Raw genomic sequence first — 17,512 nt, forward strand, 5'->3', positions numbered from 1 at the left:
GCTGTACTTAATCCTTAATAAACCTTCAAACATTGGCTGTCGCTGATGCGTGTGATCGTCCTTTTTCCCCAAAAAATGATCTCAGACAACAATATCACTTTTATTTGTGGCTATGCATAAACAAAATATTTCAATATAACCATCTTGAGCATGGTTTTTAGTTTTTAGTGAAATATGTCCTCACATTTCTCTCTCACTCACACACACACACACACACCTCCTCTCTGTTTATCTGTCTGTCTGTCTGTCTCTCTCTTTGTTCTTATTCCACAGGTGTCCCTGATTCCAGAGCTCAAATACTACAACTATAACTATATTATAAAGCTACTCATTACGGCTAACGTTAATGCTATCCTTTTCTGAGGGTCACAGCTGCAACCACTCAAGATCATAGTAATCATGATAATTGTTATTATTGATTTCTGAAAATGCTCCTTGTTTTTTTTATTTATTTATTTATTTATTTAAGTCAAGGGACAATGCTTTTTAATAAGCATTAAAATGTAAACATACCAGGTTGTAGCCCGAGGCTAATTTCCGCCTGTAGTCCCTTGGTAGGTTGATGTTTTAAGAAATAAAAATGAAAAATACATTCAGGGAAATAAAAACAGAAGGACAAGATAAAAATACGTTACATAAAAGAGGAAATACATATAAAAACAGCTGTTAATAAGATGCCAGTGACATTGATTAAAGTAAAGTGCTAATGTTTAAGACAGGTCAGTTAGGATGTGACACCTGCTGCACGTCTGTCCGTCCTGGAAGAGAGTTCCCTCCTCTGTGGCTCTTCCTGTGTTTTCTCCCATGTTTATTTGGTGAAGTTTTTAGAGGGCGTCGCCTGCTGCACAGACTCTAAAGCCCTTCGAGGCGATTTGTGCTTGTGATGTTGTAAGGTGCTATATAAATAAAGTTGGCTTGATGGTGACTGAGCGTTGGTAAGTCTGCATTCCTGATGAAATATTGGGCGCTCTGTGCGTGACTGCACATAACTCGTAGGCACACAAGTTCTGAATTAAAGCTAGGGTTGGAGATTGTTGTGTTAGTTTTAGTTCAGTGTCACTTCCTGTTTTATTTTGGTAAGGGGTTTCCCTACTTCCTGTGAGCACCTTGTCTGCCTTGGTCTGTGTCTCATCTGATTCCGTGATATTTTTCACCTGGTGCTCCTCACCCTCACTCCCTATATATACTCCCTTCTCCCATTCTCTGTTGCGGGTGTGTCTTACGTGTGTTGTCAGCGTTTGTGCCTCATCAGGTTTTTGAGCCAAGTCAGAGATCTTTTGTTGTGTTAATCTAGTTTATGTTCTTGTTTGTTTTCTCAGTTATTTTAAGTCAAGTTTAACTTTTCTGAGCTGTTCCAGCTCCCTTTGTTGTCTTGTAAAAGGAGAAACTCTTTAAACCAGTCTCCTGTTTCTGGCCTCGTGCATTTGGGTCCAAGCCTGCTGAGAGTTCCAAACACCGTTCTACAGTTAGCAGCTCGATTGATGCATCACCATTTAATGGATTTGTTCAGTATATGATTGGATGGTGTTTTACAGGACTGTCTGTTCCACAGCTGACTGACATTTGAAATCTTTGTTACAATGTGGTTGTGAAGAAGATTTTAAGCAATGCAGTAAAAAAAATGCTCCAGAAAATAATCCCCCATCCTACCTTTAATTTAATTTAATTTTGTCTTTTTAAGTTTGTCAACCATTTTCTTTGTTGAATCAGCATGTTACAAACTGCACATACTGAAATACACCGAACCAAGACAACACCCTGTTTCCTCTTTGCTTCATTCCAACAGGATGTCCACCATAAAGGCTAACATTATAAAACTGTGTCCAGTGTCGAGTGGAGGTCGACTCTTATTGTTTTTTTCTGCTTTCTTTTTGTTCCTCCATCGGATGGAACAGTTTAACAAATGAAAAAAAAAAATCAAATAAACAACACTGTGTCTCCAATTTGCATTTGTGTCTGCTCTGCGCTCCACTTACATATTTTTAATAAATAAAATAATGAATAAACTAGATATTAAATACATGGAAGGGTATATTAAAACTATATGAAAACAAAGGGAATTTGCATTTATACTCAAGAGGTGGCCGACAATCGGCATCAGTATTTTTAATAAACTGGTTTAACAGTATTTATACTTCCTTATATGTAAGTTTACATTTTTGTTCTCAGAAACTTCATAAATGCTATAAAGTGTTTGTGAAGGCACTTTGTCAGAGTTGCCACTACAACCCAAGTTTCTACCAGAAGGGGCAAAAAACTGGGCAATCATGTGGCGCGTCCCAATGTTTCACACAGATAGTGTTTTTGATTGTCTGGAGGGAGGAAATTGTATTTACTCTAAAATTGTCTTCCTCGATCCCATTTGGTGAACAAGCAAGACCAGACTAAATATTTTCTCTCTGCTGTGCGCCTCATATCCTCGACACAAGCTTTCTGTGAGTGAGACGCTATTAGAGGTGGAAGTCGACCGGCCGCCTCTCAGTGAGATGGCTGTATCAAAGGGCTTAGTGGAAGTACTTAAACACAGCAGGGTTTGAACACAAGACGTCTCCATAAAATGACTTCTCTGTGTCGGGATGAGCTGGAGTTTAGCCGTTTGAGTCCTCTCATCACTGACCACCAATGGGGGGAAGGATGATGGCTTCAGAAAGGACATTTTGTTTAATAAAATATCAATTAAACATTAAGATAATAGATATTTCCCATTTGTTTTCATTTCATGACACAAATAAATCACCACAGGTTTAAAGGGTATACATTAAAGTGTGAGTATTGAAATTATTAGTCGAAAGTACTGGATCTCCTGCCTCGCTGGTCAAACACCAGCTACAGCATTCAAATGTTGCATTGAGCTTTTTTATGCTGCAGTCACATAGTGAATTTTTCACAACGCACAAACAGAAGTACGTGCACATCTCGCACTGAGGCGGCATGAATGGCACAAATAGCGTGACAGGTCGACCAGTGAAGAGGTTATTTTAATGTGCTTGAAACGAGAAGCACAAGCGGATACCGCAGTAATGTCAGACTCTGTAAGACGAAGTTTGTCTCCTTCTACCTAAGTCATGCAAGAGTGTCTTACGAGACTTTGAAGCAGCAGTGAGGACGTAACAGCAGCTTATGCAGATTTATGGCATTAAAAGGTGATCATTTTTGGGTTCACGTGCATTTAGATTAACAATTTGTCTGGTGTCTGATTTCAAACTTCTGTGGTCATATACAGCATCACAGAGCATCTGTTGCCGGCGTGGACAACCAAGTGTGAAAATGTTGCCGTTCAATGGTTGAGTAAAACTCCAAAGGACAGACGGAAAAAAGACGCTGAATCTATGTCTTCTTCTTCTTCTGGCATCAGAGCTCAAGATTTCAGCAAGGGTAGAAAACACATCCCTGAGAACTGATCTGACATGATGACTGTATTTGGATTGCAAGCGAAGTTCCCTTGAAATGTCAGCCCATCGAATTTTTCCGAGCTGGGAGACCATGAGCAGAATATTCTGTCTGAAAAAGCCACGGAGGAGGAGGAGGAGGAGGAGGAGGTTGAGCTTCCTTATCAGCTAAATTGCTCTAATAATCAATGTCAATAAGCTGAAGGCTGCACGAGAATATCTGTTCTTCTTAACACTGTATCCTTCCACAACAAATGGCAATTAATTCCTAATTATGTACAAGAAAGCACCTACACATATGACGGCTGCTGCTGTCTGTGCACATTTGGTTGTTAATGAAGCTGTGTAAAGTGTCATGCACTGTTACAGTCTTGCACATTGTTCAGTTACAAGCCACCATGTATAATGTACTGCATTATGTATGCCAGGTTTTATACTTTCATGTAGTAATATTATTATAGTTATTTAACATTTTTCCAATATTTCAATGGCTAAATATTGACATTGTTACATCTGCTTTAACTGTTATATATATACTGTCATTTTATTTTAGCAGGAAAAGCACAGCTGTTACTGATCACAATAACAAAATCAGGTATGTTTGTGTTTCATAAAATGAGGTCAAAACCCTAGTCATGAGGCGGTCACACATGTCCATCCCATAAACAGTAAATACATACAGTAGCTGCATATTTTTTGCAGGAATGTTCCCTAGTGACTGCAGTAAAAGTCAGTTTGTGCTTTTTTAACAAACTCTGTACATTTATCCGTATGGAACCACACAGTTAAACACAATCTCATGACGTGGGAAATCATAAGGAAAAGCAGATTTATTTTTAACCTGCATGTAATGCATTCACAGTGTGAGACAGGGAGATAAATAAAGTGAATCTGACGCTCAGAAGAAAAAAAAGAAAAAAAAAAGGGGGCCTAGTGGGAAATCTTTTCCCAGTGATATGTTTTTTTATTATAGTCAGACACAGCCCACATACATGTGTGGCAGCTTGCAGTTATGATGACATACAGTAAGAGATAAGCAGTTATTGGCCATATATTTGCATTCATGATCATGCTATCTAGTAAATGCACATAAAAAAATGTTGCATGGAGGAAGCTCTGGGTTTGCATGCTAGTTTACGTATGAACTTTATATAAAACTAACGGCACTAGTGCTGGTTTCAAGCTTGAAGAGATCACTGCACACTTTAAATCCACAAATACCGCTCTGCGAAGCGGATCGGCACTTCCTTAATTTGATGTCGTCATCAGAAATCCTCACCACACTAGTCCGGGCACATCCGGTTGCGTACATTCAACCGCAGAAGAAGAAGAACTACTCTCGTTGTAGCTGCTTAGATGCAGAGCATCCACCGTGCCAGAAGGGGGAGCTGTGTATCTGAGAGCTGGCCTATCTATTACGTCACTTCCAGGTACCTGGCCAATCACAGGACAGTGGGAAAGCTCTCGTTGGCTGGCCAATCACAACACAGTCCACATTCTGGGGGTGTGGTTTTGGTCTGAAACAGCGCGGCTGACGAGAGCGTCAGTGAGGAGATATTTTGTTTGGCTCGTTTGCAGCGATTAGGAGGTTTTTAACCATGAAAACAAGTTAATATATGTAAGTAGACCTCCATAACTAACATATATATGTGTGATACAAGCATTCTATGTCACCTTTAAGAATATGGAAATGATTACAAACCTACAGCATTACGACGTCGTCCACTTTCTGATAAAATTTCACCTCATTGTCGTCGACACTGATTCATCCAGATTTGCAGCTTCCCAGTCTGCAGTTAAGGGGAAACAATGATCGCGCTCCTAGTTTTGTCATAGAAAATAAAGGTTTGAATGATATTATCGAGTGGCTTAAGATGCAGTAAAACTTTACATACACATAATTTAACATCAGAAGTGTAAAAATGATGACAATGAATTTATGTGATATATTGCCAGCTATATACATGGTTATTGCATGTCAAGAGATGTGAACAACGTCATTGCCCTGCCAAAATGCTGTTACAGGCTGTCGATATGGCCCCACATGGGCTTCCCTTTCAGGGCCCATCCATCCATCTTCTACCGCTGTATCTTCCACACAAGGGTTGTGGGGGGTGCTGTGCCAATCTTAACTGACATAGGGCAAAAGGCGGGGAACACCCTGGACAGATCGCTAGTCCATCACAGGGACACATATAGAGACAAACAGCCTCTTCAAGCCCAGGTCCACTTAGTACCCATGTAGCCTGGAAAGGATACTAAGTGGGCCTGGGCTTGAAGTGGGCCTGCTTTCATAATGGGGCCCACATGGCCAGGCTGGCAGGGATATCATTGTCTTGTGTATCTGATGGGCTTAGAGTGGACTTAAGGTCCTGCTGGACCATGTGGTAATTACTTCAGGTGGTCTGATGTGCTTCTGGGTTGTATGTTTTGAAAAGTGCACATTTAACTGTATGTTATAGACTATATGACAGTCAGGAAATGTGCTGATCTACACGCTCTTCATTCAACATAAGCCCCAGGAATAATTAAGGGGAAATATTTCCTGTGCACACCCACACTCTTGGCTTTGCTGTATCTCCAGCTGAACGGCAGTGGAGACACACACAGCCTCGGAGGCTGCTGACTGTCTCCAACACCCTGCAAACATGCACACAGGATGATAAATGGTTAAAAATGGTTTTAAAGAAGAGTGTTGGTCGTGAATCATATGAGTCCTTGACTGTATTGTGCGTCTGCAGCGCGTGTGGGCGCTCGTATACGAAGGTCCGTCATCTGACAGGTAAAGGTGAACTTTGAGCAGGAATCATCAAATTCATGGCGTTTCTGCTGAGCTCTACCTCCACTGTGTTTCTACACACACAGCATAGCATTATACAAATACATTGTGCCAGATAATTTTATTTCCTGTGTTTTCAAAAGCAAGATGAAAAGATCAATATCAATCTCATCGCGTGTGCAGAATCGTGGAGGTGGTGTCGAGGTTGGCATAAAAACTGAAAGCATGGGGGGGGTATTAAAATAGAAATGGAAAATAAGCATTCTATAGTTTTAGAGAGTTGCATCCTGTAACTTTTTCTGGTTTATTATGAGTGCAGCACTTCTGTATTAGGCTAGTCACTGTATATACATATGTGTATATATATTTGTATCTCTATACATATGTGTGTATATATATACTGCATGTATCTCTCTCTCTCTCTCTCTCTCCCTATATATATATATATATATATATATATATATATATATATATATATATAATCATGAGGATTATCAGCTGAAATCAGTTTATAAGGTAATTCATTTTGTCAAACATAAATATTAGTTTTTGTCATCTGACAAACTGAAGTGTTTATCCAGTTTCAAAAGGAGGTTTTAGAAACTGTACCGTGCCTTCTTGCCACAGGTAAATAAATATCTGTTTGACTAAAGTGCAGCACAGTACAAAGCAGATTATTTTTTTTATCAGCTTCTCTGTCACTCACATTGTTGCAGAATAGATGAACTGCTTTAATAACAGTTTTTCGAGTGTCTGCAACTAAGAAAACAAGTAAGAATACATTTGATATTTGCAGTGGGTCATGTCCCCCGGATCAATTTAAAGTTGCCCACCGGCTTCAGTTATGTCGTCTAATGAAATGAAAAATTCAATTAAAGCTGTGCTGAATCCAGGAAGAGTAAGGCAAAAGTTTTCATTTCATTTTTCATACTGTAACAGCGAGACATGCAGGAAATGAAAAGGGAGGATGAAAATGCTGACTCCAGCGGTTGAGGGGGGGAAAATACTAAGGGAAAACTATGATTTCCTTCGCATTGCTGTGATCCTGTGGTGCATAAAATATACACTGACTGGTCTGGGAGAACTTCTGTGTCTAATACTTGTCATCAGGCGCGGCTGAATGTGGCACCAAACTGAGACGTGGATGAGAAACAATGATAGTTGTGTCCAATGACCCAAGAGGGAGCCACTCTGGGGAGAAAATGAAGCCTCTTTGGGCTCATCAGGGAGGCAAAGATGGATTGTTGGTGTTGAGGGAAATGACTTTAAAATCTATTATTGACCAAATCACTAAAAGGGAATCAAATGACAGTGTTGTGACTCCTAGTGCAGCGCAGTCTCTCAAGGTAATGCAGCTTAAAGTGGTGTTCCATGATACTTTATTATAGTATTAGAAATGTAACCTTCACTCAGTACAGTAAAAAGACCTGGACACTGTGCTGCAGTGTCTGGATAACAATGACCATGAGCTGTAGGGTGAATATAGATCAGTGTAGGAGTGGCCTTGAGAAAAGGAATAATCAATTAAAGGGATATTTCAGATAGAAACAGTTAATCGATTATTAATCGGTTACTAAATTAATCCACAACTATTTGTCAGATCTTTTTATTTTCCATTTCATTTTTTTATTATATTTGAAAGGGACCATGTGCAATTAAAAACATAAATGTCACCATTGGATGCATTACACCAGACTTAGCCTTGGGCTAATTTACATCTGCGGTCCCTACTTTTGAAGTGTATTGACACATATTCCCAAAATCACTGCTCAGTTTTATCCGTAGCCATTAGAACTGAGTTAAAATGGGTAGTGGATAAATTCTAAGCAGACTTGACATGTTGTTAAAATACTGTTGCTTTATTGAGTGCTTGTCTCATAGGAAACAAAAAAAGAAAAATGTCTTCAACGACTGGGAAAACATCTGGACCAGACTCTTCAAACAAGCATAGCAACACAACATGTTAATCTGTGTTTGTGTCATTTCCTTGGATTCTGTTAATCTGGGGGAAAATCTCGTTAGAAATTAAATTCAAAGAAGAAATTAAAAAGAAATTCAGCCCAAGGTTACAGATGCTCATAAAAAAGGAAAGTGTTCCTTAGAAAAGTAATTTACATGACGACTGCACATTTCATGTTTGCAATTTCACCACATGAATTATGTTTTTATTCATGCAAATCATTTGTCAAAATGTAATTATTGTGGGCAATAGTTGCTCATTTTTAAAAACCAGAATGGTACATTTGTGTGCTTTATGGCACAAAAATAGACCTTGACAAACGCGTACAAAATGGTGTTTCAAAAAGGTTTTCATTGGCACTTGTGTTGTTGAGTGAGTACGCCTACACACGTCAACACGCAAAAAACTGAAGTTAGAAAACCACTCTCTCTCCTGCAAAGTCCCCAGAGAACAGTTGTGTTTTTAGCTCATAGGGACAATTCAGCTGCTGGTCAAGGTCACAAAATAACACATTTCATCATTTGTCTTCACAAGTACAACAAGATTATTGTATTACAGATTATTATTGGTTATTAAAGGGCTATTCCAGCTTATCATGTTCATTCAACGCATACTCATCTGAGAGCATCATATACACTCTGTCAAAGCGTCACCTTGCAGATGCACAGTTGACTCCAGCGTAAACCCACAGCACAGGCGACGCCTACTGCTGGTCACAGAGAAAACTACAGCAAACTGTTAGAACTGCAAAATAAGTCATGTTCTTCTTGGCACGGAGAGCGTCCGCTGTAGGAAGCGTGGACATACGTGAAACTTTGCTTGACAGATTTGCTGATGTGCATGCTGAGGCCGGTGTGCAGAAATAAATCTCCACTTCTGTTATTCATTTTTAACGTCACTACAGCTTTGCTTGACCCAACGTTTCAGCTCCTTCACCACACAAGAGGTGACTTCCCTCACACACACACACATTATTTTTGGCTCCTTACATGGAGTGAAAGCTGGTTTTAAATCGTTTTTGTGGGTTAAAAATAGGATTTTCTCAATAACACATTTCATGTATCAGAACAATACAGAGTGATTTATGGGGGATTTAACAAGGAAAGAAAGAAGTGGGGGAAACAAGAGCCATTTGAAACACACATACACCATTTTGAATAAATGAAAGATCAGATTTCTTGGTGGCAACCAGAGAGTCACACCAGAGATCATGAGGGTTTCCATCCGTCTGCGGTCTGGGCAGCAAAATCCCATCGGTTCAAGATTGAGAAAAGACACGCAGTTCAAATGAAACCAAAATAAACGCATTGTTTTCTGAAGTTACAGCAAACATTTTCTGTATCAAATGAGACCACAACCTCTCTTTGACCTGAACCAAGTGTCGAGTGAGCTTAAACAGAACCAGATGTAAACAACATGGATGTTGTAGCACGATGTACACATCACTGTCTCTTTCACTTTATAGAATAGAAGCTTTATTGCCTTTGTTGTATAAACATCACAAGGGTGCGTGTTCAAATCATTAGATCATTAAAAAGAAAAGGGCAGGGTACAGTATGTCAGTTCTACAGAAAAGAAAAAAGAAATCCATACTGCTCCACATGTTTAGTTTATTTTTTCTTTTCTTAAAATGTCTTCTTTATATTTTGTCTATCTAAGACTATAAAGATAAAGATAAACGATATTGTTATATAAGATATTAACAATACAACTATAAAAGTTGAAGCAGAATGTACATTATAGACAGTTTACAGAATATATACAGTATGGGCTTGATATTTACAGTACAAACAAGGATTGAACATGAGATATTGTATATGTATATTGTACATATGTAAAGTATCTATCTATCTAACTCGTTTTATCTTTTTGCTGTAAAACATATTTGCAGCTTGCACATAAATAAACGGATATTCTGTTCACTGAAACATTATTTTTGTACGGACCCACGGACTCTGGGCACCCGCCTTCTCCAGCGGCACCACTGGGGATGGAGACGTGCTGGTCAGTCAAGGTCTGCCTTAAACCACACCAGCTTCATCCGCCAGTTGCAAGACAGCCCTAGTTCCAAACCCGGGTAACCCAAGGGCCCGCTCAGTTTTCACACACTGATCCCACTCCGCCTGGATGCAGTTTAGTGTCATATCCAGGACCTACTGTAATTACTCATTATTTCTTGTTTTACATATCCACCCTCTTTTGTCATTCCGGGTAACTTTACTTCCTAACACTGGTTGTGGCTCCTCCTCCTCCTCGTCTGTTGTTCCTCATCAATCACTCACATGTCAGCATTTAAACCTTTTTTTTAAGACACCATGCCTTTATTTGCCTATCAAATCATTTTCTTCCACAATATTACCCTTATCAAGCTTGTTTGCCAAGATGAAATATAACATTTACATCCAGTTTAGCTTCATCATAACACTTTCTTTTTTCTTTTTTCTTTTTTTTAACCAAAAGTTAGTTTTTCTTCTTTTTCTAATTATTTTTGAATCCCTCGGAAGTTCCCCGACTTCCTAAAAGTGCAGCCACTAACATCTAACTGTGATACTACTCGTGTGCATGTGCTTAATTTTCCATGCAGGAAAGTACAAAGCTGGCAGTGGAACAGAGAAAGTCTCTCCAACCACAGTAAAGTTGCTTATTAGTGAGTTTTATGCAACTGAATACATTAATGGTATAATAATTGAAAATATTAGTCATACAAGCTGTGACATAGCTGAGGCAACCTTAAGCCATTGGGGAAAGTATAATTTCAATTATAGGACTCCAAGAAATAGTTCTATTGTTCTCTAAAACAGCAAAGTCTGGCTTTGAGTTTGTTCCACCTACACGCAGCTGCCAAGCAAAGCGATAGTGGAGGCCAAATTTTGCATTTTCAAAGGAATTATGTGATGTTAAGAGCCACATTTTTAAACACATCCCACCTCCCAAATAATAATAAAATACACAAAACAGAAATAACCCAGCACATGACAGCCACGGGCACACTGAGCCTGCCAGAACCGGTGTGGCCTCGGCAGAGCATAGGGAATAACTTTATCTGAAATATGATGGCATCTGTCTCTCAAGCTGCAGACTCCTCATTACAGGCAGTTTCTCTGACTGCTTGTTCAGGCATCAGCTGTCACAGTTCATCAGCCATGCCAAGGTAGGGGCAAAATAAGCACCTGCCACAAGTCTCTTCAGCTGAGAAGGAGTCATGTGGAGGTAAATGCTGCTGGGCCACAGATTTCTGGAAATTCCCCAAACCCCCAGTCACTCTCATGCACGGCAAGACCACATTTCACTGGAAAACACGTCTGCAAATGAGATGGTGATTGTTATTTTCTTGTGTTTATGTCTAACATCTAATTGGGCTGTTTCTACGGTGTACAGACATTCTTCATAACAATAAAATGTATATTTTAATATGCGATCACAAATGTTGGGTGGGTACATTGGTGATACACAGCAAGAGGGTTCTGGGTTTGAATCCCAGTTGGACCACTGATTTTCTCAGATTACCAGCCTCATGGTTCAAACTGGATTTAAACGTTCCAATATTGATTACATTCTTAACTTCATGTGTCTTCAATCAGAATGTGACAGCCCTCTGTGTACCTTTTTTGTTGTTGTTTTTTAACACCACTCAGTCTAAAAAAAAAGGGTTAGGGTTAGGGTTCTAGAACTGAGGACCTGAGTTCTGATCTGGCCTGGATTCTGTTAATGTTAGAACACCCAGACCAGCAGATCTGAGAGGCCCGTTTAGACAAATCAAGATTGGTGTGATGTGTTTTCATCAGCACAGTCTTTCGCTTCTAATGTCGTGTTTGTGTTTCTGCAAACCCCGGATACATATATGCTCACATTTCTGAACAATCAGAATTTCTTATTTAATTGCATACAAATGTGATAATGTCTTACCTGCTTGGCAAACATTAGGAAGTAGGAAAAATATCATGTTTTTTTTTCCTCATACTGAAACACACCACAATGTCCTCACAACCAGATGTGTCTGTACACGTGCTACACACAACAAAAGCTCCTTTCTTGCAGGTGGTAAGATTAAGTGGGAGTCACAAGTAACATGGTCTTGCCAAATAATGATACTATATCAACGTGCAAAAATATTTTACACTATATTTTATACAATTTATGTAACATCCTGAGTGGTCTTCTGTTCTGTTTCCTGTTTTATTTTGAAATAATTGCCATTGCCTCTTGTCTCAGTGTCTGCTTCCTGCAAAGTTTCCCTCCTCTGTGATTAGCTGCCCCGCCCTGATGTGTTTCACCTGTTTGTCATTATCCCTCCACCTGTGTATATAGCCTGCATGTTTCCTGTGTCTGTTGCCAGTTTGTCATGTCTGTTGACCAGTAAGTGTCCGTGCCTGTATTTGTTATTTTTCTATCTTTTGTTGCGTTGGTTTGTTTTGGAAACCTGGTTTTGTTCAAGACCAGCTCCCTCTCATACTGCAAGGAACCTGGGCGTGGCACTGGACGACCATCTCTCGCTCTCCCTCACCGCCAACATTGCTGCAACAACTCGATCTTGCAGATACGTGTTGGATCACATCAGGAGGGTACGGCCTCTTCTAAACCAGAAGGTGGGACAGGTTCTGGTCTAGGCTCTTGTCGTCCTGCAGCTCCCTCCTGGCCGGTCTCCCTGTGACCTCTGCAGCTCATCCAGGATGCAGCAGCTCGACTGGTCTCCCTCTGCTTCCTGTAGCTGCTAGCATCCGCGTCAGGACTCTGGTGCTTGCGATCCATGCTATAAACGGATCTGGCCCAGCCTACATCCAGGACATGATCAAACCCCACACCCCAGCCCGCCTACTCCGCTCGGCATCGGCAAACCAGCTTGCTGCCCTCTCGCTAAGAAGATTGCAGAGTCACTCGTCAAACTCCTGGCTCACAAATGGTGGAACGAGCTCCCCGTCGACGACGAGACAAAAACTTTATAGTTTATAAAGTTTGTAACTCTTGTTTTAACCTATATGTTGAAATGCACTTATTGGATAATGTAATGTAAAATGTGTTTTTCTAATTTACCTGAGACTGGAGTTGTTGTTTTGAGTCCACATCCTGTGTTTGTTCAACCTGATCATTTGTTTATGAAGTGCGTACAAACAAATTAAGACCTAATTATCAACCGTTTAAATAAAAATTTTCTGAAACACTTTTGGTTATTATTTCTTTTACATATTTACCCTCTTTTCTCATTCAGGTTAACTTTACTTCCTACACTGGTTGTGTTCTAGCACACATCATTTACACCCAGTCACATGCCGCCGCCGCTGTCAGGAACAATGTCTCAGTGACTCTTTTATAACCATATTATATAATAATTGTCATTTATCCTTATTAAGTGGTAGTGAATCTTGAACTTTTGTGACATACTTTAATATATAATTCACACCTATGGTCAATTTAGAGCATCCATTTGACCTCGGCATGTTTTTGGACTAATGGGGTGAAAAGAGAACCTGCAGGAAACACACGTGCACGCAAGTTCCACACAGAACGACACAAACCGGCAATCTTGTGTAACAATCAAACATCAAATGTAACATTGCTGTGGTTTTGTGGTGAAGTCCAGTTGTTTGAGCACTGGCACACAAACGTGAATCACTTTCCCACGGTCAGTGATAGTGATACACGTGGCCAACAGCTACACACTGGACCTGGATAATGCCTCCAAATGCCAAAAGATCTCAGTGAGCGAAGATCGGTCTCGCCTCAGCAGCACCTTTCTCGTCCTCCTCCTCCTCACGCCGCTGCTGCATAACCTCATTATATTCTGTGTTGTGATTAAATCTCAGATGCTTAACAAGGTTTGTGGCGTTGCCACGGGACCTCGCAGCCCTCCCACACACCTCACATACAGCGCCACTGCTGCTGTGAGAAATAAAAAAGAAAAAGGTTCCACACATCTGTGTCTGCAGTCAGCCGTCACTAATGTCAACACTCACTTCAGTGGCTTGTGCATTTATAGAGCGGTACTTGGAATATGACGATGACATATTAGAACGGCCATTATGACGGGCAGAAGTATAGCTTTTATAAGTTAAGGGTTTTCTTTAGATCACATTGCACGGTTATCGTGTTCTTGAAATACACGTTTACATCCAATTACAGGACATCAGTCGGTTAATACAAGAATATAAATTGCAATCAGAGGCAGATATTGGAGAAGTGAATCACCAGCTTTAACTGATTTGATGTTTGATTGTTTTTGAAACATGTTTATCTTATTTGTTATACAGTCCTCTTCATATAGCCATTAATAAACTGAAACCTCGGTGATACTGTAATAAATATGGCCAATCATTTCTTTCTGTCCGTCAGTAATGGTGCTTTTCCATCATAAAGTGGACTCTACCTTCTCGACACGTGTGGGGTCGTTACAGCACGCAACACACACTAGTGATGGACAAAGTTATTTCCAGTGTAACTGAATCATTTGGTTTGTTCACCAAGTTGTTCAGTACTTCCTGCATGACCGTCTGACACAGTCACTGAACTGAAATATGTCCGAACGGCTTGTGATTCGGCTCACGATCGCCGGCTTTCAGCAGTGCTGGCACTAAATGCACCAGACTCCTCTTGTTAAATATTGAGATTTTAGACATTTCCTTTAATTTAATATTTAAATGTTGGAGATTAACGCATGTTTCATGAGTTTTAAGTCTTTTTAACTGACTTACAGTTCGGTATTGTTCAGTTTGATTCTTGTGTCGGACGTCGTGCTCATGATTCTTCCAGTGGCGACATTTTCTGACCAATCAGTTGCCGGCAGTCTGTTCACATTTTCGGCTCAGTCTGCTTGGAACCTCATCTGAGCAAGAACCAGATACCATCCCTATTGGAAAAGCAATAAAAAACCATTTTATCTCTACCTGTGTGCATCCACCAGCAGCAGACAGTCATGGGGAAAATATCAGGTCAAAATTCAGGCAGCTAAAATTCCAGCCTGATCAGAGGAAAATTAAAGATTTGAATGTAAACTGTTGCCAGTGTTTTGTTTGTGTCATGTAAATATCTGTGAAGAGACTAGTTCTTAAATATTTGAAGGAAAAATTGTCATCAAGGGTTTCAAATGCAGGAACTTTGACCCACAACAAGGGATTTTGCCAGGAGCTGTTTCCACCAAATGTAATCTTTCATCACAGTGGAAACTCAAATGATAGTGCAGGAATATGTTACCATGTGTTCACACATGAATTCAGTCACATTTATCTTACAATGCCTAATGCCAAATTGTGCAGGCGTGTGTACAGCCTGCATATTTTCTCCTGTAGAGAAGAAAGACTATTTTTTTTTCACCATCAACCGTGTCTCAAGTTTGTCAAATAAGTAAAGTTGAAGAAAGTATGCCGTTGTCGAGTGCCGTTGAGCTTCAGGTGACCACATAAAGCAACTACATTTCTGGGAAATGTGTCAGGAAATCTTGATTGGTTGTCACAACAACACCTCCCACGACAATGCATTTAAAGCAACAACGCATCTATCTTGTCATGTCACACCACTTTGGGGACATGTTGGTTCCTTTAAACCCAGCAACATGGTGTTTTCTTCACAGAGAATGATGGCACTGTCAGGAAAAAATGATGATATTTCCTGTGCCTAAACCTAACTGCAGGTTAGTTACTGTACCATAACATAACATTCACGACATGGAAATGTTTTTGCCAAAAGCACCACGAGAGGTTAAAATGTTACCTCCTGAATATGCACAAACGCAGCTTCATCAAGGGTCAAACGACAGATCAGTGGCTGGCAACAAGGTGAACTCATCCAAGTTTGCATGTTCTCACCATTTGTGTGTGTGTGTGTGGGGGTTCTCTGGGTACTCAGGCTTCCTCTCACAGTCCAAAAACTGTAGGTGAGAATGGTTGTGCATCTCTGTATGTTGGCCCTGCGATGGACTGGCAGCCCTATGTCGGCTTGGTTTGGCTCCAGACCTCTGCAACCTTTATTTGAAAGATAAAGCAGTAGAAAATGAGTGAGAGCCAATGACAAGAGGGCCAGCAGGAGGGGTCGGGATGCATCAGTTGCTTTTCCACTGGAACAAACCTGACCTTTAAGTTATTCTTTTACATTGTATGTAACATTGTAGTTCTCCCTTAGCAACCAAACACTGTCTATACTGTACATAAACTCAACATGACTCTTACTCTCTTACTTACTACGCCCTGAATGCCAGGAACAGGTCAAGTATCAGTGTCATGTCAGCATGCTGAACTTCCTGTACGTGTCATATGGATGTTCTCTGGCGTGGAGCACTTAACACATGCCAGCGTGGAAATCTGTGGTCAGGCAGAGAGATGGTGTTCAGGAGTGGCCATAATCTGCCTGAATCCCTGAGAAGCTGTACGTCTGACCCACTGGCACTGAAAAGAAATTAGTTCCTCTCACTGTAACGATTTCTCATGGGGCGCCTGAGTTGAGAAGGAGCAGCTCTAAAAGTCAGTCTCCCTTTCCTTGCTGTTTCTTATCATCCCCAAAAGCGGTCCTGGAGATAGCATATAGGAGGAATTATCACAAATAACAAGGACGACCTTGATCTCTCTCTGACTCCCACCTCCCCTGGGAGAATGCCACACACTGTTCTTGCCTTGATACTGTCAGCCTGCTCAAGGGTATGGACATTACTTTATCCAACTCCTCTTGCCGTTTTAATGCACAACACCGATGTGCTTGGCACACGGGTTTTTGTGTGTCAGAGACAGCGACTAAACGGCTAAATGAGTGGTCCAAGTACCAAAGGACAAGATGCCAGGAATAACAGATTGTATTAAAGTGTCTCTGATGAGGAAAACAGCTGCAGCGTGTGTAAAAACAAATTCTTATCTTTCATTATGGCCTTTTACAGTTACTGTCAAGGACACAGTCAGGTAAAATAGGTTTGATAAATGAGGCTTTACCTGGATCTCTGTGGGAACAGTCATAATCTCATATAAGGACTTTGCTAACATACATTCCTCAAGATGATGTCACGAGCCCTGTGATAACCTCTTAAGTTTCCAGGAAAAACACAGGGCTATTTAAACGAGTGTAAAACCACTTCAGCTTTGAACCACTGTGCACCAGTGACTCCTCTCCGTAATCATACACTCCCGGGCCAGAACATGTCCGCAGACGGGCCTGTCAAGCTGGTGGCTCCACATGAAATAAAGCCACTGCACGGACGGATCCCATGGGAACTCTTCCAGAGAGCGCTAATCTACAACTTTTGATAATATCCAACAGTTTTAGCAGTTTGTCTGAATATGACTGATTTGCCAGGAAAAGACATACCGGGCTAAATGCGAGAGGAGGAAAACACATGAGAGAAGAAAACAAAGTGCTTTTCAGGGAAGAGTTGGCGGATCCTGGTTTTACTCAAAGAATCCAGTTTTTTTT

Source organism: Solea senegalensis, linkage group LG17 (genome assembly GCF_019176455.1).
Source record: "Solea senegalensis isolate Sse05_10M linkage group LG17, IFAPA_SoseM_1, whole genome shotgun sequence".
Taxonomy (NCBI): Eukaryota; Metazoa; Chordata; class Actinopteri; order Pleuronectiformes; family Soleidae; genus Solea; species Solea senegalensis.